Genomic DNA, 21,966 nt, shown 5'->3' on the forward strand with positions numbered 1-21,966 from the left:
ATTTCCCTATACAGAATTTGATACTGGATTGCTTTAATTAGCTCAGACATTTTTTCTTTTTCTTTTTTATTATTAACATATAATTTATTACTTGTTTCAGGGGTACAGGTCTGTGATTCATCAGTCTTACACAACACACAAGTGCTCACCCCAACACATACCCTCCCCAAGTCCATCACCCAGCCACCCCACCCCCCCCAAGCTCAGACATTTTTCTAAAATAACTTAAGAATTATCTGTTGTGCAGTGCAATACAATACCCCAGCCTTAACACAGAATTCATCCTTAGCTCCCCCGAGGATATAGCACCGCATGGCTTAAACCTAAAGTAGCTTACCCCGGAATTTTACTTTTTGGTTGCCTAAACTGTGAAAGCCATTGTTCCTATTACTAAGGCAAATAAGAAACTGGATAAAACCATCTTTGTCCAGATGAATTGTTACGTACTGCCTGCATTCTTAATCCACCATCAGTCGTCTCACAAATCCTAGGCTGGGAAGCTGCAAAAACCCTTTAAGGATAGTTGGTTCAGCCACTCAGCTGATCCTCCAGCCTTATAGACACTTCTCCACAGAGTGATTCTCTTCTGTGTCTGAACACCTCTTCTACCAATCTAGCCAACATCAGTAGCACCAGTTTTGACTTCCTATGTAAATGAAAGGTAGCATAGCATTCACTGTTCAAGCCAGAGCAGTGGGGACTGCTTGAGCCATAAGTTTCAGAAATCCTCTTCCTTAAAAAAAAAAAAGAGAGAAAAAAGGAATCCTCTTTCCTCTTTCAGCATTCTCCTCTGACCAGCTAACCTTCCATGAGACTTTGATATAGCAATCTCCACCTCCTCATCTTGGGGGAAGGGGACTAAAATATATGTACACTCAATTACGTCATATACATCCATGTGTATATACATTCATCTATACATATACATATATAACAATATTTTAGATAACAGATGTATGCATAATAACCAGCCTTTCCCTCAAAAGATTGTTTTGAGGATCTGATAAAGTGAAGACAGGTTGTAAATTATAGGGACTCTGAAAGTATAAGCTTATACAGAGAAATAAGCAAAACAGAGCATTAGCTAGCTAGAATGAGATTAATTAGATTAATGGCAATGAAATATATTAGGTTCAAGTTCCCTCTGTCTTCTTTTTTACAAATCGATGCTCTAAAAATCTACTCATTTGGTTCTGAATATTGAACCTACAAAATTAATTAAATATATCTGATGCCAAAGGTGTTCCACATATGAGCAATAAAGGGGAATTTGTCAGGTACCTCTGCTTAGGGGAAATCTACAAATAGGGAAGATTGAGGAAGACAGTCATGGTGTTCTAATTTTATTTATACTGCACCTTATTACACAAAGGATGTGAGGCATCTTTTTTTTTAATAACCAACTTGATAGCTGGCATTTTTATAAACCTGAATGATTAAGAAATATGTGGTCCTTTAGGATTTAAAAATTAACCCAGAAAAGGTTATTTTTAAATCTTTCCTTAACATTTTATTGTAAAGGCTATTTTAACCTTGTTTTATGTACCAAAGGTTAATAGTTAAGGAGTTTTAGGGAAAAAATTGTCATTTTTTTAAGGTAAATATTTTAAAAGCATATAAAGACACAATGCTTTATTGTTATAAGCTAACCTGCTCAAACAGAACAACAGAAGTATTTTTCATCCTGTGAGAGAAAGGACATGCTAAGAGTCAAGTCTGGGGGAAATACAGTCTTCCTATAAGAAGCGTCATATTCAATCAATATCTCACAACCACCTGCCAGAATTGCCGTAAATGTGCTTGGTTCTCTGTCTTAGCAGTGCTGGAAGAGTAAAAATAAGAAGGAAGAATAAAAATCAAACGAACTAAAAAATGATGTAGCTGTGTTTTGGTTGGCTTTACTACCACAGAGATACCAAAACTTTACAAATATTTTATCAGCCCACAAAATTGCATAACTTCTACACGTGCTAGCATTTCCTTGCTGAAACTGAGCAGAAGAAATTGGAGATTTTAAAGAGTGCTTTTGATTTTAAAGAGTGCTTTTTTCATTTTTAAGGTTTATATATGACTCAGTTCCCCCATTCAACAAGTTCTGAGCCTGTGGTGATATTTGGGATCTTTTTTTTTTTTTTTTTTTTTTTTGCTTTCTTTTGTTAAAGATTTTATTTATTTATTTGACAGAGAGAGATCACAAGTAGATGGAGAGGCAGGCAGAGAGAGAGAGAAAGGGAAGCAGGCTCCTTGCTGAGCAGAGAGCCCAACGCGGGACTCGATCCCAGGACCCCGAGATCATGACCTGAGCCGAAAGCAGCGGCTTAACCCACTGAGCCACCCAGGCGCCCATGGGATCTTTGATATGTACTACCAATCTAATGGATTGGAGGTGGAGGGTAGGTGGGAGCACAGATAAGAATAAGAAAGGGAAAGAGGAGAACAATTCAGTGGCTCATTTGGTTGTCTGCCTTTGACTCAGGTCATGATCCCAGGGTCCTGAGATGAAGCCCCACATAGGTCTCCCTGCTCAGTGGGGAGCCTGCTTCTCCCTCTGCCTCTGCCTGCCTCCCTCTGCTTGTGATCCCTCTCTCTCACTTACTCTCTTTCTCAATAAAATCTTTAAAAAAAAAAAAACGGGGGGGGGGTGGGGAGGAGGAGGAAAAGCAAAGTGAGTATACATCCCATATCCAGAAGTCATCTCTGGATTTCATTGTCTTCATGGAAAATAGGCATACAATATTCCATATTACATACACGCCAAGATTTATCTTGAGGTAAAAATGTACACATTTAAAAGATATTCTGTCTAGTTTCCAAGACGGCATAATTATCTCTGGCCCAAAAACATTTGTCTGTAGTAAATATCTAATAAAGACCTATTGAATAAATGGGCAATCTGGAAAATGGTCATCATAAATACATATATGTTGTTGAATGAATAAACATAATACCACCTTTTTATTTTTTTCTACTTCTACTTTCCTGTAAAACAAAGAATTAAGGGATTTTCTAAGGTTTAAAATTGAACTTAAATCTCCAAACCACAAAGGGGTTAACTAGTACAACTTGGTCTGAACAAGAATAAGTCCTAACCATTGTAGGAAGTATTAAAAATTGAGCACTGCTCAAAGCAGATGAAATATCACACCCAGATTTTGAACCGGGTTACCATATGAAATTAAAAGATAACGATGTTGAGGTGGCTGCTTCCATGCACCAAGGAAATTTCAGCTGAGATTGTGCTTTGGGTTTTGATGGCATGCATATCAACGCCTGACAAAGTCAAAAGCACTATAATTTCCTGCACAGTCTTTGGTTATTACCTTAAGTATCCAGGAATCCACTCTTGGACAAGACAGCTTGGAAACTAGGTATAAGCAACAGGCCTTAGAATAGCCAACTACATTAAGTTGCCACTGGCCAGCATTTTCTCCTCATTTTGTAAGTTTTACAGATGGGTTGGTCATAAATTAGTTGAAACTATCAGACAGATTCCATATTATATCTGTTGGTCCCTTGCTGTGTTGGAAGTAATAGCCTAGGCACCCTTCCTCCATTTAAATCCTTCCTCAATTTCACATCAGAAACATTTTCAATCTCTGTTTACTGTGTTGCACAATGGGGGCTGAGAGAGCTTTGAGAAAGGTTGCATTTCCTCAGACTGCCAAAATTGTACATTTTGCACTTAAAAGTTTTCTACCCCACCATTTTCTAGAAGTCTTTATTTTTTGCAAAGCTTGCATCTTTGCCTGAACTTGTCCCAAGTCCTTCCAGGCCCCCTGCAGAAATCATCTCTCTCCACTGCGCTTCCTATTGTGAGAACAAATGGGAAAAAAGGCACAAAAATGCCATTATGATAATAAATTAGAGAGGGAGATCAACAGCACAGAAATTGCCCCAGGTTTTATGAGGATTCTGAAGGTTAGCCCTGGATGGTCATGCAAACAGACCATATTCCTATTGAGCACACTACACAAAATAGGAACCCACACCAAAGAGATGGTTCATAAAACAGCCTACAGAGAAAGGAGAAATGCAATTTGGCAAGATGGTTTGCAAGTAGATGATAGAGAAGGAGAATTACAAATTGGCAGAAAGGAGTTCTTGCAACACAAGCAAATTGTTAAATCTTCAAGTTAGAAAATTCATCACTACAAATAATCTGATGGGAAATTGGATTAGCAGCATTTTCTATACCTTCAGACAACTTTATTTTTGCTTTCTGGGTTAAAAAAGGCAAGGTGTATGTAGCCTATTTCAGAAGATATTAAAAATAACAATATTGCTGAATATTCTATATTTGGGGGATCAAGAAAATGGGGATTCTGGATAGTAAGGGAAAAAAGCTTTCTACAGGCCAGGAACAAATAAGCTCAAGTGCAAATTTGGGGTTTGAACTGGCCCAAGCAGTCCCTAGTTCAAACAGTTGAATGCAGAACTATTTTCTAAGAAACCGCTACCTCAACCACAGGAATCCCGGTGTTCAAAGTGAGCAGTGTCCCTCTCTAGAATACTGAACAGGAAGCTGACAGACTGAAAATGCCATCAGGCCCTACGAAGAGAGCAAAAGGAACTCTCTGTTATATTCCAAATGATAAAGTACATCTTGTAATGAATCTTATCAGTGATCCTCAAACATCCATTCCCCTCCAGGATCATTAGTCTAAATTAGTGTTTCGCAAAGTGTGGCCCCACTACGGCAGCAGCAGCATCACTTGGGAACTCATTAGCAATGCAAATTCTCAGATCTCACTCAGACCCACTGAGTCAGAAATTCTGGGTGGTTGGACTCAGCAATCTGTGATTTAACAAACTTTCCCCATAATTTTGAATGTTTGGAAGTGCTGCAGCCACCTTATTACCCCACCTACCCCTCTTTCTCCAAAAATCCAACACCAAGGATGGCAAAGTGGTGATCAGAGGAAGCCAAGTCCTTTAACACATAATTAAGCTAACAAATGAACCAGTCCTAGAGCCTGTCTTACCACAAGACTTCCTTTAATATAAGATAATAAACAAATTATATTTTCTGTTACTTGCAGCTGGAAACATCCTAACTGATAGAGTCATAAATGAGAAAAAGTATTTTGCTTTAGATAAATAGGTTAATGTACTGGTTGGTACTTTGGCTGCTCTGATAAAACTTAAAAGAATTCAAAATACTATGACATAGGCAAGTGATAAAATGTTAGCGTACTTTAGGTATTAAAGGCAATGTTAATCAATGGGAAGTTACAGAATAAGATCTAAGTAAAAAAAAGAACTGAACAGGGGAGTATTGTCTGTTTTTTAGGTTAGGTGATTTCCATATTAGCATATAAAGTAAAAAACTGGCTTTTAATTTCAGAAACTCCTTTGACCAATTTTACCCATTACTACTCAGTAGTATTTTTTTTAAAGATTTTATTTATTTGACAGAGATCACAAGTAGGCAGAAAGGTAGGCAGAGAGAGAGGGGGAAGCAGCCTCCCTGCCCAGCAGAGAGCCCGATGCGGGACTCCATCCCAGGACCCTGAGATCATGACCTGAACCCAAGGCAGAGGCTTAACCCTCTGAGCCACCCAGGCGCCCCAGTAGTATTTTTTTAATCTTTTTTTTTTAAGATTGATTGATTGATTGATTGATTTGACAGAGAGAGAGAGAGAGATAGCAAAAGAAGGAACACAAGCAGGGGGAAGTGGGAGAGGGAGAAACAGGCTTCCCGTGGAGCAGGGAGCCCAGTGAGGGGCTTAATCCCAGGACCCTAGTATCATGACCTAATCTGAAGACTGACACTCAACGACTGAGCCACCCAGGCATCCCTAATCAGGAGTATTTTTAAATTATGTTATTCTGCACATTATTCTTGAAAACTAGTTAGATTTTAGAATTTTTATTTTCTAAATAAAAATCTAAATAAAAAACTTCTAGTTGTATGCCCTAGACCAGACTTTTTCTTGTTTAATTCTTTTTTCTTGTTTACTCAGCTAATGACTACTTAGTGATAATTCTACTGTGAAATTGCTAAAATAAAATTAAGTTTTCCACAGTCATTTTTTTCCAACAAACTTGATAAAACATTTATTGTCTTGAGGTTTGCACATCAACTTGCATCTATTTTCTGACTTAGAGCAGTTAAAAAGCTATGACATTAAGAAAAAAAAAAACTAAGCATATTCTTCCCCTATTTTAAATGATCAAATTGCTCATTTTAACCCTAAAAAGCACTTGGAAAGGTAAATATTGCATGCTTGACTAAAGGATTTGTTTTACTTTTAGGGAAATGAAAATCAATTTCACTGAACAGCTAACAAAACACATTTGTTTAGGGTTTTTCAGTTGACATAACACTTCCATGTACATAATTAAATTTAATCCTCACAACCCTGTGAGGTAAGCAGACTAGATCTTGTTAATTGCTTTTTATAGCTAACAAGGCTAGGACTCACACAGGTGAAGCTCTTTGAACAAGAATTTCTCACTATTCAACATCAAAGCCAGGAGTCCAATATCCATCTTGGCTCCTGTTTCCTTAAAGCTACCTCTGTGGCCTATTAGAGAATATGTGAGAAGCTGCCCTGTTTACTGGATTACCTTTTACAATTTATCATTCTGTTTTGTTACATCTTTCAACTCAATAGGGCACCCTGAAACCTTGATGGCTATTAATTCCTGAGCCTAGCATATCTGCCCCATAGCTCATTTGATGATATTTAAGAATGGTATTAATTAGTAAGGACTTGATTTTATGACATCCTTGGTCATTGTCTACATCTCTTCACTTGTTCTTGCTTAACCTTTGGACACTGGGGAAATCATGCTCCAAGCAGAAGCTATTCTAGAATCCCTTAGGTTTATCTTCTCAGAGTAGAAATTAGTGCTAAAATGGAAGTGTAATCCTAATAGTAAATAATTACAGACAGGCATTTTAGAGAGATTATTCAATAGGTAATTGAGATGTGTTCATTAACATGTTTTATTGAAAAATCAGCAAAATACATATTAAACACATGTCCTAAGGATCTAAAAACCACTGAACAAGTTTAGGAATATTGATTTTATTCCAAGTGGTAAATTTTTCTTTCTTCTGATCTTATAATTATATTTGCATATTAACCAGAGTAGGGGTAAGGTAAAATTGAGAGATTTTGTTTTTAGTGATTTTAGGGGTGCCTGGGTGCCTTTGTTGGTTAAGCATCTGCCTTTGGCTCAGGTCATGATTCCAGGATCCTGGGATCTAGTCCCACATCGGGCTCCCTGCTCAGCCGGAAATCTGCTTCTCCCGATGCCTGCTGCTCCCCTGCTTGTGCTCTCTCTCTCTGGCAAACACATAAAATCTAAAAAAAAAAAAAAAAAGACTACATAATGGTTTTAGATAGTATAGAGGACATACAACGATTACACCTTTTTTAATCCCATTATTTAAATCAAAAATTACAATTTTCAGTTGCCACATCACTTCAATCAGTACACAGCTACAAAAGAAAGAATTAAAAAGATAAAAACGTATTGTAGATTACTCTTGTGATGAGAGATAGAAGCAGGAAAATGTTTACATTTAGCCCAGAAGGCTGACCTAGAGCCTGCATAATTTTGATAAGGATCAAATTCATACTGGTTGCTACATATTTAGATCTCATAACTGCCTGTACATCTCACTGATGGCTAATACGGAGCTGAATGATAAGCATCAGAGAAATCTTGAGAAAGTAGTTCTACGAGTAGAAATTCAAAGAAAACGTTCATGCTCTAATACTCCCTGCACCTCCCCCTTGAGCACTAGGCATATAACCACCAGCTTCATACAACAAAAGTACAGCTCTTTCAGCCCATAGGTCTGGTCCCTGTGCTACTTAAATAAACTTACTAAGTTGTACCATAAAAAGTCTCAAGAATTCTTTCTTGATCATCTCATTCAATGATCCTGCAACACTTATGGCAAGACACTACTCAATGACTTCTTGCCTTACTGAGGATTATATAATGCTACTAGGCGTAGAGCAGCTATGGTTGAAAATGGTCACTTAAGAACCTATGAAGCTTTAAATCATCCTCACTATCCCCCTGGCTTTGGCAATGACTCTCCATCTTCCAAACAGCGTATGTACTCGAAAAGGTGCAAACCTTGTCAGTTTTGATTTTTGAAAATATGCATGACCAAATGATCTGCATTTGTTGCATCAGTGGTTCTCAAACTGGGGACCCTACTATCCAGGGAACTTTTTAGAAGTGCAAATTATGTGGCAACCCCCTCAGACCTACTGAACTGGGAGTAGGGGCCTGTATCCTATATTTAACTAGTCCTTCAGGTGATTCCAGTGTTAAAATTTGAGCACTGATTTACAGGAAACTTAAAACTTTCATCTAAAAATATTTTGATCATGCCAATAGTCCTCAATTCTGAAAAATAGTGTGAGAGTATATATCCATATTTTAAACTTTCTCCAGCATTTCCCAAAGAATGAATTAAATTCTTAAAATAATTATAAAGTTATCGTACTTTGACCTTCTTTGACCAGATACCTGTTGGCCTAAAATGAGTTATTTTAAATGACCAGGGGAAAGGACATTAAGACTGAAAGAGATCACATTTCTCCCCTCTTAAATAACTGTGAGCATCATCTCAGCATAACCCAGTTTGGTATAGAGGAAAACAAAAATTAGAGGGGCCATGCACAGGCAATGGAGCTATAGTTGTGTTGCCAGCTCTAAGTCAGTCTTTGTTTTCTTATCTCAGGTCAGGACCTTTGGAACAATGTGTCTTTGACCGGGTGTATGAACCTTTGGCAACCTAGTTAAATGAAAGAAGTAGAGGAAACCTTCATAAGTAGAAAATGCCATTCTATTGAAACAGTGCATTTGTTAGAGAAATAGTTTCAGCCTTTAAAAACAAAACATTAAAAAAAAAGCTGTTTAACATTTCAGAGGCTATAAAAATTTTTTTGAAGTACATTATACAGAAATTATGTGTTGGGGATAGAGCAAAAGGATCCTTTTTAAGACTAATGAAATAGGGTTTTACACTATTCAATTGGTGTAAACAATTTGATTACAAACCATGCACTCATAAGACCAAAATACTGGTGTGATGTGCCTTATTTATTTTGAGATGTACTTATGGGCCATAGCCTAGTTTAGTAGTAAATATTATAATAGGGTTAGTGGTATAGGACACAATTACAAGAACTGCTTACATTAAGGGCAGTTATTTGCAGAACAAAGGAAAAACAACAAATGAGTCAAGGGTTTCTACCAAGAGGATAGGGGCGCCTGGGTGGGGCAGTATTCCATTAAGTGACCAACTCTTGATTTCAGCTCCTGTCATGATCTCAGGGTTGTGAGATCAAGCCCATGTTGGGCTCCACACTGAGTGTGGAGTCTGCTTGAGAGTCTCTCTCCCTCTGCCCCCTCCCTGTTCTCTCTCTCTCTCTCTCTCTCAAATAAATACATCCTTTTTTTTTTTAAGATTTTATTTGTTTATTTGACAGAGAGATGTGAGAGAGGGAACACAAGCAGGGGGTGAGGGAGAGGGAGAAGCAGGCTTCCCACTGATCAGGGAGCCTGATGTGGGGCTTGATCCCAGGACCCAGGTATCATAACCTGAGCCAAAGGCAGATGCTTAACAAGTGAGCCACCCTGGTGGCTCCTAAATAAATATATCTTTTTATTTTATTTTTTATTTTTTTAAAAGATTTTATTTATTTATTTGACAGAGAGAGATCACAAGTAGACAGAGAGGAAGGCAGAGAGAGAGAGAGAGAGAGAGAAGCAGGCTTCTTGCTGAGCAGAGAGCCCGATGTGGGACTCGATCCCAGGACCCTGAGATCATGACCTGAGCCGAAGGCAGCGGCTTAACCCACTGAGCCACCCAGGCGCCCCTAAATATATCTTTTTAAAAAGGGGAGTATCTACATGAGAAAACTGGGCATTTGAATACATTACCAGAAGCAAAATACAGCAAAGATATCCAACATAAAGGTGATTTTATCCAGAGACAAGTTATGGTAACTATGTTATAATTGCAGATAACAGATGAGTTTGCAATAGCTTGATTAGATCTTAATGAATTCTTAAAGACTTTCTTTAGTGCTATAACCTTTCTACGATGTCGTCTATAACAGCAATAACATGCTTTTTCTCTATGTGTGTTAACTGTCCTGCTTGGAAGGATACTAGATGGTGTGTTTAATTTTATTACACCAGTATAGGAGTTTTGAAGTCTGTTGTATTTGCAAATTGCATTACAAATAACAGGTCCTTTGCAAATATAAATGGGGGTGTGGGTGGGAGACCTTGGAGATTTAATAGTATCAGAACATTTCCATCTTCATAGTGCTACTTACTATAGAGCAAAATACACAGAAAGAACATCCTCCATTGAAGAAATCCTCTATTTCATTCGATGGATTTGGGAGCTCAACATGCTCAGAATAGGACCACATCAGTATTACTTTCAAAGCCATCCTATGGCATGGACTCTTGTGTATTATGTTTGGTATACATACCATTTTTGTGTGTTATATCATTCCTTCAGAGCTGGATTTTCTTGGAAACCAAGGAAACGAGTTTCAGGGCCCCCCACGTATAGAGGCCCCTTTCAAGGCCCTTAAAGAGACTCTAGCAATGTTCTCATGGTCTTATGGTTTGGTAAAATTTGCAAAGGATATTTTTACTGCAATTGATTTTACAGTTACTCTTTTCGCCGACCTTTCCTTCACACTTCTCCTGTCAGGCAGCATAGGACACCCCAGGGCAAAATTTTAGATCTGGCTCAAAAGAAGTTGAGAATACGTTTAGATTTCATTTGGATTTAGTGAGGTACACGGAAGTGGCTTGTAGTCCTATCTGTGTATGGTTAAGTTATTGCTGGCTGTCCTAGCAGAGAAAGGATATCCAAGGATATTTCTACTCCCTACTATTCTAAATCACAAGACCTGAAATCTTTATATAAATGCATCCCCTTGAGCCCAGCACCTGAAGTCTGTGAGTGGAGAAATAGAGCCTGAAGCTAGTCTATGGAACTGTTCAATACTCAAATAAAAAACAAATATAAATTAACTATGTTAAAGGAGTATCTGGATTATTTTTCTCTTATCTCCTTAGAGAATGTGAAGTGGTGATTAAAGAATCTGAAGCCTAAAAATGTAGAAACAAAGCACCTTAGGATTTATTAGTTAATTAGTTAAAACACTTATTTTTCCAGATTTTGTTATCTCAAACTTGTCACTCCAATTTATAATTTGTTGTGATTTCTTTTTTTTTTTTTCTCTTGGCAGAGAGAGCGATCACAAGTAGTCAGAGAGGCAGGCAGGGGTGGGGGGTAGGGGGGAAACCAGGCTTCCTGCTGAGCAGAGAGACTGATGCAGGCTCTCCATGATCCCAGGACCCCGAGATCATGACCTGAGCCAAAGGCAGAGGCTTAACCCACTGAGCCACCCAGGCGCCCCGTATGGTGATTTCTTATTTTATTCTAATAGTCAATTTGTCTCTAATTTAGTATTTATAATTTTATATTCTTTTTCTTAGAAGTTCCCCAAATTGAATAACTTTCAAACCTCTGTTAAAAAAGGGACAGCAGGCCCCAAATGGAGTCATTTATGCTAAGTTTGATGTCACCAAACTGAGACTTAACACCCAGTCTAATTACAGTTTTAGCATCTTCCAGGAATGGAATCTTAAATTAGTCATCTGGAATCACCTGGTCAGCACTAGTGAGGTAACCTGCCTGATAGACCCCTGCTATCCCCAGAAGGAAGATGACCTCACCACAACCAATCTGCTTTCTTACTAGTACAACTTCCTTATCCCTTTCCCTTCTGCCTGTAAAAGTCTTTCATTTTAACTACCTTCTCAGATCTAGATGGGATGCTGTCCAAGTCATGAGTTGTTAAAGAAAGCCAGCAAGGTCTTTAAAATTTACTCAGTTGAATTTGTTTTTTAACAGATTTGTTGGTAGCAGTGGGATCCCAAGGAAATTCCTGATGGATTCTGGCAAAACAAGAAACATAGGCACTGGTACCCATGGACCCTTCAAGTTCTCTTTCTCCCCATTTCTGAAGGCTGTGGATAAATTCCTCTCCATTCTGATCTCTGCTGTCTTTGTTTCTTTTTCTTTTTTTTTTTTAAGATTTTATTTATTTATTTGAGAGAGAGCATCAGCAGTTGTTGGGGGTGGGGCAGAGGGGGAAGGAGAGGGACAAGCAGCCTCCCTGCTTAGTATGGAGCATGACTCAGGACATTCAAGTGCCTGAGCCACCCAGGCACCCCAGTGAGCTCTGCTGTCTTTGTATTGAACTCCATATCTAACTGGCTTTCTATTCCAGGGCAGCAGGTCAGTTTCACGACAGACAAAGTCTCTAAAAGAATGTCAGTTCTTGGCTATTGGTTCGGTACACAATTCCTAGTCCAGGGCTTAGCACCTCAGTTTGAACTGGCAGCATGTTCTACCTAGAACCTAAGTCTTTTAACCCTTAGTTTGTCCACAGCTCCTTATTATATTGAAATCCCAGCCCACAGTTCCCATTTGTTGGTATATGCTGGTTCAATCTTTTCCCCAGTCGCCAGTTCCATGTTGGGAATTGCTGGCCTTTCATTGCAAGGCCTTTCATTGGCCAGTCCACAATATCATCTCTTTGGTTACTTTGGTATGTTAATGTTCTTGTTTGTATTTTGTGTAAGTAAAGGCTATTGCTAAATTCAGTCTCAGAAGCCAAAAGCCACAAAGTTGGTAGTCATGAATTAGGCACTTAAAGGCTTTTCAAATCCTCATCACTTAATTTTGAGACTCCCATATTAGGATAAGTTGGTCATGGAAGAAGTTAGACTGACAATAGGTCATCTGCCAACTTCAAGAAAATTTCTCTGCAATAAGGTACACCATAAAACACCACACATTCCCTATCCTAGTATCACATCCCTCTTAGGTATTAATTTGTTTCCCAGAGACCCAAGGTGTAGCTAAAGAAATAGGATCCTTAAGTTCCAAAGAATTCAGTGTGCCACCTTCTAGCTCACCTGCTTATTTTATGTCTAAGAACTATGGTCCCAGAAACTGTAGATTTCTACAAAAATGTCAGTCTCACTAAAAACAACCTAGAATTACAATGGCCATTATGGGGACTATACCAATTACATGAGATTGTTCATTTAAGAAGTGTACTTGAAAGTAAGGGTTCCTAAATCAAACCAACAGAATTGGATACCTACTTTAATTGGCATACAGAAGCCTCCAAAAAAAAAAAAAAGAAGCCTCCAAAATACTTCAAAATTCCAAAGTAGCTTCATTGAAGATTTGTTGCAAAAGGCTAATGTAAAATTAAAACTATAAGAGACACCCAAAACAAAAGACTATAAGACTGACTTAACTCCTACTGCTCCCGTCTATCTTCCTTTATTTGAGTACGCATTCTAGTAATCCACAGTCTGAATCGTCTTTGCACTCTGAAGAGACTACAAGACTATTAATAAAACTCCACCAAGGCAGTGGTCTTCCAGATGCCCCATATCTGACCTCCTATATGGCTTCTTCCAGGGTCAACAGGACTCTGAAGGATTTTCTGGTAAACTGCTACAGTTTAGAGATTACAGTTTCCCTTCAACAGCCAAGGGAAATTAAAAATGAATGGAAAAACTTACCAAATTCTAGTAAATCCTGGAACCTATAGATGGGATCCTGGAAAAAGTTGGCAGAAGCCAGCAAAGGGTGAGAATTCTTACCAGAGTCAGCTCTCCCAAATCTCTGTCTACCATGCCTGGTGGAAGGAGGAAAATAAAAAATTTCATGTTGTCCCTTCCTCTCAAAATCCAGAGACAGCCATGACCTTCTTATTTGTCTCATTTTGTGTCCTGAGAACTTCACTTGGTAACCGTCAGGTTGAGGACCCCAAAATATAGCCAGATAGGAATGTGGGTTTTACCCCATTTGTGGTTAGATATGGCTGGACAGAAACATGGGTTAAACGCCGTTTGTGGCTAGGGTTCTACCAAACAGGTGCCAGCCCTCGGAGAAATTATCCAAGTCTTTTTTTGGCTGTCTACGGGAGTGGCTCTGGATCTTGGGAGGACAATATCTTTGGTACCATCTTTGGGGAGGCCTCTTACATCCAAGGGGTTGTTCCATACTGCCAGGTATATTTACTCTTTATTCCAGCTGAAAACTGAGAAGGTATCTGAAAGGATTTTTTTTTTAAAGATTTTATTTATTTGACAGAGAGAGAGAGAGAGATCACAAGGAGGCAGAGAGGCAGGCAGAGAGAGAGGAGGAAGCAGGCTCCCCGCTGAGCAGAGAGCCCGATGTGGGGCTCGATCCCAGGACCCTGGGATCATGACCTGAGCCGAAGGCAGAGGCTTTAACCCACTGAGCCACCCAGGTGCCCCTGAAAGGATTTTTTTTCAAAGTTTCTCTGTGGTCAGAAATTGGCCAAATTGGAAGCGGATATTCAGAGCCTGGTAGAACTCCTTAAATGCCTTTTCTAAGCTAAATGTACCCAGAGGGAAATAAACTTTCTGAAGTCTTTGTGAAAGGATTTACTAAAACATTCCAAAACAAAGCTCTAAATCCAGAACGTAAGAATCTTTTTGATTTCCATATTAGTTGAAGATCTCCCTGACATAAAGGAGCAAACTAAAGATAATGTATTTGGATGAATGGTTCAGGCCCTTGATATTATTTAGGCTACAACCCAGTTTTTGAGGAATTAAAAGCAATTTTTAAAAAGATTTTATTTTGTATTTATTTGAAGAGAGAGAGAGAGTCAGCAAGAGAGGGAATACAAACAGGGAGAGTAGGAGAGGGAGAAGCAGGCTTCCGCTGAACAAGGAGCTGGATACGGGGCTCAGTTCCAGGACCCCAGCATCTTGACCTAAGCAAAAGGCAGACACTTAACGACTGAGCCACCCAGGTGCCCCACAACTGTCTGTATCTTAGAAAATGTTGCAAAACCAGAAATACGGCAGTAAAAACAATTCAAAGTCTACCTATCCTTTTTACCAATCCCCAAACCTCCCCTATTCATCTCAAAAGGCTCCTAATTTTTCTAAAAAATCTGGCTTTCAGAAGCAAAAATTCTTTTTAGAGGAACTTACATTCTTTCCCTGTGCTTTTAAGATGTAAATGTCCTACCTGGTCTTCTTCAGGAACTTTTATCTAGGCCATCTCTTTGAAAAGCATATTTCAGGGAGGAAATTCTCATGGAAGGAAAAAAGGGGGAAAGTCTGTTTGGAACTTAAGTGAATTTTTTATTCACCTAAGATAGTTATCTTGTCTTCTTCACAATATTAGTATAAACAAACAAACAAACAAATAAAACTTAGCTATCTGATCAGATAAACTCTTCTGCCAGCAATAATACAATTTGAATCCAACTTCATGTATAACTAATGAGTTTTGGGGGCACCTGGCTGCCTCAGATTGTGGAACACGTGACTTTTGATCTCGGGGTTGTGAGTTAAAGCCCTACGGTGGGTGTAGAGCTTACTTAAAAAGTAAACAATGAAAAAACAAACTTTAAAAAAGTAAACAAAGTTAACAATTAAAAAAAATAAAGAGGTTTGTATTATTTGGCTAAAATTTTATAGCCGAAAATAAAAGTTCTCTGCTTACATCTATCTGTATGCTTATGTGTGTCTGTATACAAAATGTGTTGTAATGTGTGGTATTTTCCTAAGTCTGGGTAGTATTTCCAAAATTAATTTGTAAAACATCCCTATTTAATTGGCTTAAGGAAAATTAAGCATTTATATGAATTAAGTATTCCTAAAACTCTCAGAAATGTGATGGGAACTTAATCCAAATGTTTTCCAAGTTCACACGAGCTAGGATTAATCTTTAGTAATAAAAACCAGTGTAAATTTAATTGAAACAGGCATATCTTTGGAATCATCATTAAATATAATAATTTTATTCTAACTAGGTTTATTAAATATCAAATGAGTTCATGTTATTTCTTATATAATTTGTCAGCAAAAAGGAAAAAAAAAGCATGAGATGATGGCTGATTTTGTCTAATGACTCATGAAGTTTTCTTGGGTAGTCTAAACATAATTGCTAAGAACAACTGAATTGAATAGCAGATAAACTATAGAAATAAATATTTGTAGGGAGACAAACCATAAGTGACTCTTAATCTCACAAAACAAACTGAGGGTTGATGGGGGGAGGGGGGTTGGGAGAGGGGGGTGGGGTTATGGATATTGGGGAGGGTATGTGCTATGGTGAGTGCTGTGAAGTGTGTAAACCTGGCAATTCGCAGACCTGTACCCCTTGGGATTAAAAATATATGTTTATAAAAAATAAAATTTATAAAAAAAAAAAAAGAAAGAAATATTTGTAAATGGGCTAAGAGTTTCTTGGTGAACTTTTCAGCAATAATTATGTTTTATGATATCCTATCTAGAAAACAGTCTCCAAAATCTTTCTGGTTACTTGAAACTTTTAAAGTTTTGCTATGCTAACTGAAATGATGAGTTAGGTTAAATTCATTGACTATCAAGACTATTTCCAAATAAGAAAAAATAGTGAAATATTATTTAGTGAACATAATTTATCTACTTTTGGTTTCTTATTACAAAGGAACTAAAGATATTTGGGTTTGTTGGTAGACATATCTTGTGCCACACTAGAAAATTTACTACAAGGAAGCATATATTTCTAGACATTATGAAATCTGTTCATAAATTTGCCAGTTTATTGAATGCTGGTCTAATAGATTGTTCACAATTGTTTGCTTCATTTCCACCAGAAATTCAAATACTAAGGAGTAAAAATTCTAATATATGTAACTGAGTGATATGCTACTTGAGGTAAACAATTCTGTGAAAGGAAACTAGGATGTGTGTTTTTCACTGAGAGAAATTGAGGTATAGAGATGTGTTCTTTTTAAGGGAAAAATTAATAAATAAATTTGTCCTGGTCATTTAGAAAAGAGAGAGTTTTACCTTGTGTAGTTAGGTTGACTAAAATTGAATGGACTTGGGGCGCTTGGGTGGCTCAGTGGGTTAAAGCCTCTGCCTTCAGCTCAGGTCAAGATCTCAGGGTGCTGGGATCAAGCCCTGCATCTGGCTCTCTGCTCAGCAGGGAGCCTGCTTCCCTCTCTCTCTCTGCCTGCCTCTCTGCCTACTTGTGATCTCTGTCTGTCAAATAAATAAATAAAAATATTTTTAAAAACTTAAAAATTAAAATTGAATGAATTAAAAACTTAAAAATTAAAAAAACATAAAATTAAATTTAAAAACTTAAATTAAAAAACTTAAAAATCAAAATTGAATGAATTAAAATCTTATTTTTTAAATAAGATTTGATATCAATAATATACTTATGCTTAAATAAAATTAAAACTTAATTTTCTTGATCGAGAGGAATCAAGATGGCGGAGAAGTAGCAGGCGGAGACTACTTCAGGTAGTGGGAGATCAGCTAAATAGCTTATCTAAAGATTGCAAACACCTACAAATCCAACGGGAGATTGAAGAGAAGAAGAACAGCAATTCTAGAAACAGAAAATCAACCACTATCTGAAAGGTAGGACTGGCGGAGAAGTGAATCCAAAGAAACTGGAAGATAGACCATGGGGGAAGGGGCTGGCTCCCAGCGAGCGGCGGAGCAACGGAGCACAAAATCAGGACTTTTAAAAGTCTGTTCCGCTGAGGGACATCGCTCCAGAGGCTTAACTGGGGTGAAGCCCAGGCAGGGTCAGCGCGGCCTCAGGTCCCACAGGGTCACAGAAGGATCGGGGGTGTCTGAGTGTCGCAGAGCTTACCGGTATTAGAACGGGGAAGCCGGCTACAGAGACAGAGCCGAGGAGTAAGCTCTAAACTCGGGGTTACCTTGAACCGGTCGCAGGCTCGGTCAGCTCGGAGCGCGGCCGGAGGCCAGGGTGACAGGAGTAATTGGGCGCTGTTCTCTGAGGGCGCACTGAGGAGTGGGGCCCCGGGCTCTCGGCTCCTCCGGGCCAGAGACCGGGAGGCCGCCATCTTCATTCCCGTCTTCCAGAACTCTACGGAAAGCACTCAGGGAACAAAAGCTGCCGAAAGCAAACCCAGAAAACCCGAGCGGATTCATCAGCCCGGCCCCGGGTAAGGGCGGTGCAACTCCGCCTGGGGCAAAGACGCTTGAGAATCACTATAACAGGTCCCTCCCCCAGAAGATCAACGAGAAACCCAGCCAGGACCAAGGTTCACCTACCAAGGAGTGCAGTTTCAATACCAAGGAGAGTGGTGGAATTCCAGAGGAGAAGAAAGCAAAGCATGGAAATCATGGCTTTCTCCCCATGATTCTTTAGCCTTGCAGTTAATTTAATTTTTTTTCTTTTTCAATTTTTTTTCTTCTTCTGCTAAATTTTTTTAACTTTTACCATTTTCTTTTTTAACGTTTTTTAAATAGTTTATCTAATATATATATATATTTAATATATGTATATATATTATATATATATATATTTTCCTTTTTATATTTTTTATCGGCTTTCTTTTTTTAAAAGTTTCTTTTTTTTTTTTTTCTTTCTGAACCCCTTTTTATCCCCTTTCTCCCCCCTCACGATTTGGGATCTCTTCTGACTTGGCTAAAGCATATTTTCCTGGGGTTGTTGCCACCCTTTTAGTATTTTACTTCCTCCTTCATATACTCTTATCTGGACAAAATGACAGGTGGAAAAATTCACAACAAAAAAAAGAACAAGAAGCAGTACCAAAGGCTAGGGACCTAATCAATACAGACATTGGTAATATGTCAGATATAGAGTTCAGAATGATGATTTTCAAGGTTCTAGCCGGGCTTGAAAAAGGCATGGAAGATATTAAAGCAACCCTCTCGGGAGATATAAAAGCCCTTTCTGGAGAAATAAAAGAACTAAAATCTAACCAAGTTGAAATCAAAAAAGCTATTAATGAGGTGCAATCAAAAATGGAGGCTCTCACTGCTAGGATAAATGAGGCAGAAGAAAGAATTAGCGATATAGAAGACCAAATGACAGAGAATAAAGAAGCTGAGCAAAAGAGGGACAAACAGCTACTGGACCACGAGGGGAGAATTCGAGAGATAAGTGACACCATAAGACGAAACAACATTAGAATAATTGGGATTCCAGAAGAAGAAGAAAGAGAGAGGGGAGCAGAAGGTATATTGGAGAGAATTATTGGAGAGAATTTCCCCAATATGGTAAAGGGAACAAGCATCAAAAACCAGGAGGTGCAGAGAACCCCCCTCAAAATCAATAAGAATAGGTCCACACCCCGTCACCTGATAGTAAAATTTACAAGTCTTAGTGACAAAGAAAAGATCCTGAAAGCAGCCCGGGAAAAGAAGTCTGTAACCTACAATGGTAAACATATTAGATTGGCAGCAGACTTATCCACAGAGACCTGGCAGGCCAGAAAGAGCTGGCATGATATATTCAGAGTACTAAATGAGAAAAACATGCAGCCAAGAATACTATATCCAGCTAGGCTATCATTGAAAATAGAAGGAGAGATTAAAAGCTTCCAGGACAAACAAAAACTGAAAGAATTTGCAAAAACCAAACCAGCTCTACAGGAAATATTGAAAGGGGTCCTCTAAGCAAAGAGAGACCCTAAAAGTAGTAGATCAGAAAGAAACAGAGACAATGTACAATAACATTCACCTTACAGGCAATACAATGGCACTAAATTCATCTCTCTCAATAGTTACCCTGAATGTTAATGGGCTAAATGCCCCAATCAAAAGACACAGGGTATCAGAATGGATAAAAAAACAAAACCCATCTATATGTTGCCTACAAGAAACTCATCTTAAACCCGAAGACACCTCCAGGTTTAAACTGAGGGGGTGGAAAAGAATTTACCATGCTAATGGACATCAGAAGAAAGCAGGAGTGGCAATCCTTATATCAGATCAATTAGATTTTAAGCCAAAGACTATAATAAGAGATGAGGAAGGACACTATATCATACTCAAAGGAACTGTCCAACAAGAAGATCTAACAATTTTAAATATCTATGCCCCTAATGTGGGAGCGGCCAACTATATAAACCAATTAATAACAAAATCAAGGAAACACATTGACAATAATACAATAATAGTAGGGGATTTTAACACTCCCCTCACTGAAATGGACAGATCATCCAAGCAAAAGATCAACAAGGAAATAAAGGCCTTAAATGACACACTGGACCAGATGGACATCACAGATATATTCAGAACATTTCATCCCAAAGCAACAGAATACACATTCTTCTCTAGTGCATATGGAACATTCTCCAGAATAGATCACATTCTTGGTCCTAAATCAAGTCTCAACTGGTATCAAAAGATTGGGATCATTCCCTGCATATATTCAGACCACAATGCTCTAAAGCTAGAATTCAATAACAAGAGGAAATTTGGAAAGAACCCAAATACATGGAGACTAAACAGCATCCTTCTAAAGAATGAATGGGTCAACCAGGAAATTAAAGAAGATTTGAAAAAATTCAGGGAAACAAATGATAATGAAAACACAACGGTTCAGAATTTGTGGGACACAACAAAGGCAGTTCTGAGAGGAAAATATATAGCGGTACAAGCCTTTCTCAAGAAACAAGAAAGGTTTCAGGTACAGAACCTAACCCTACACCTACAGGAGCTGGAGAAAGAACAAGAAAGAAACCCTAAACCCAGCAGGAGAAGAGAAATCATAAAGATCAGAGCAGAAATCAATGAAATAGAAACCAACAAAAACAATAGAACAAATCAATGAAACTAGGAGCTGGTTCTTTGAAAGAATTAATAAGATTGATAAACCCCTGGCCAGACTTATCAAAAAGAAAAGAGAAAGGACCCAAATAAATAAAATCCTGAATGAAAGAGGAGAGATCACAACAAACACCAAAGAAATACAGACAATTATAAGAACATACTATGAGCAACTCTATGCCAACAAGTTTGACAATCTGGAAGAAATGGATGCATTCCTAGAGACATATAAACTACCACAACTGAACCAGGAAGAAATGGAAAGCCTGAACAGACCCATAACCAGTAAGGAGATTGAAACAGTCATCAAAAATCTCCAAACAAACAAAAGCCCAGGGCCAGATGGCTTCCCGGGGGAATTCTACCAAACATTTAAAGAAGAACTAATTTCTATTCTCCTGAAACTGTTCCAAAAAATAGAAATAGAAGGAAAACTTCCAAACTCATTTGATGAGGCCAGCATCACCCTGACCCCAAAACCAGACAAGAATCCCATCAAAAAAGAGAACTACAGACCAATATCCTTGATGAACACAGATGCAAAAATTCTTGCCAAAATACTAGCCAATAGGATTCAACAGTACATTAAAAGGATTATTCACCACGACCAAGTGGGATTTATCCCAGGGCTGCAAGGTTGGTTCAACATCCGCAAATCAATCAATGTGATACAACACATTAATAAAAGAAAGAACAAGAATCATATGATACTCTCCATAGATGCTGAAAAAGCATTTGACAAAGTACAGCATCCCTTCCTGATCAAAACTCTTCAAAGTGTAGGGATAGAGGGCACATACCTCAATATTATCAAAGCCATCTATGAAAAACCCACCGCAAATATCATTCTCAATGGAGAAAAACTGAAAGCTTTTCCGCTAAGGTCAGGAACACGGCAGGGATGTCTGTTATCACCACTGCTATTCAACATAGTACTAGAAGTCCTAGCCTCAGCAATCAGACAACAAAAGGAAATTAAAGGCATCCAAATCGGCAAAGAAGAAGTCAAACTATCACTCTTCACAGATGATATGATACTATATGTGGAAAACCCAAAAGACTCCACTCCAAAACTGCTAGAACTTGTACAGGAATTCAGTAAAGTGTCAGGATATAAAATCAATGCACAGAAATCAGTTGCATTTCTCTACACCAACAACAAGACAGAAGAAAGAGAAATTAAGGAGTCCATCCCATTTACAATTGCACCCAAAACTATAAGATGCCTAGGAATAAACCTAACCAAAGAGACTAAGAATCTATACACAGAAAACTATAAAGTAC

At 38.3% G+C, this 21,966-nt stretch overlaps 1 protein-coding gene across 2 annotated transcripts in view; it reads right to left on the minus strand.

Moving 5' to 3' along the window:
- Nucleotides 1-21,966, minus strand: part of ATP2C1 (ATPase secretory pathway Ca2+ transporting 1) — a 179,125-nt gene that overhangs the window by 139,522 nt on the left and 17,637 nt on the right. The window lies entirely within an intron of this gene.

This window comes from Lutra lutra, chromosome 1 (genome assembly GCF_902655055.1).
Source record: "Lutra lutra chromosome 1, mLutLut1.2, whole genome shotgun sequence".
Taxonomy (NCBI): domain Eukaryota; kingdom Metazoa; phylum Chordata; class Mammalia; order Carnivora; family Mustelidae; genus Lutra; species Lutra lutra.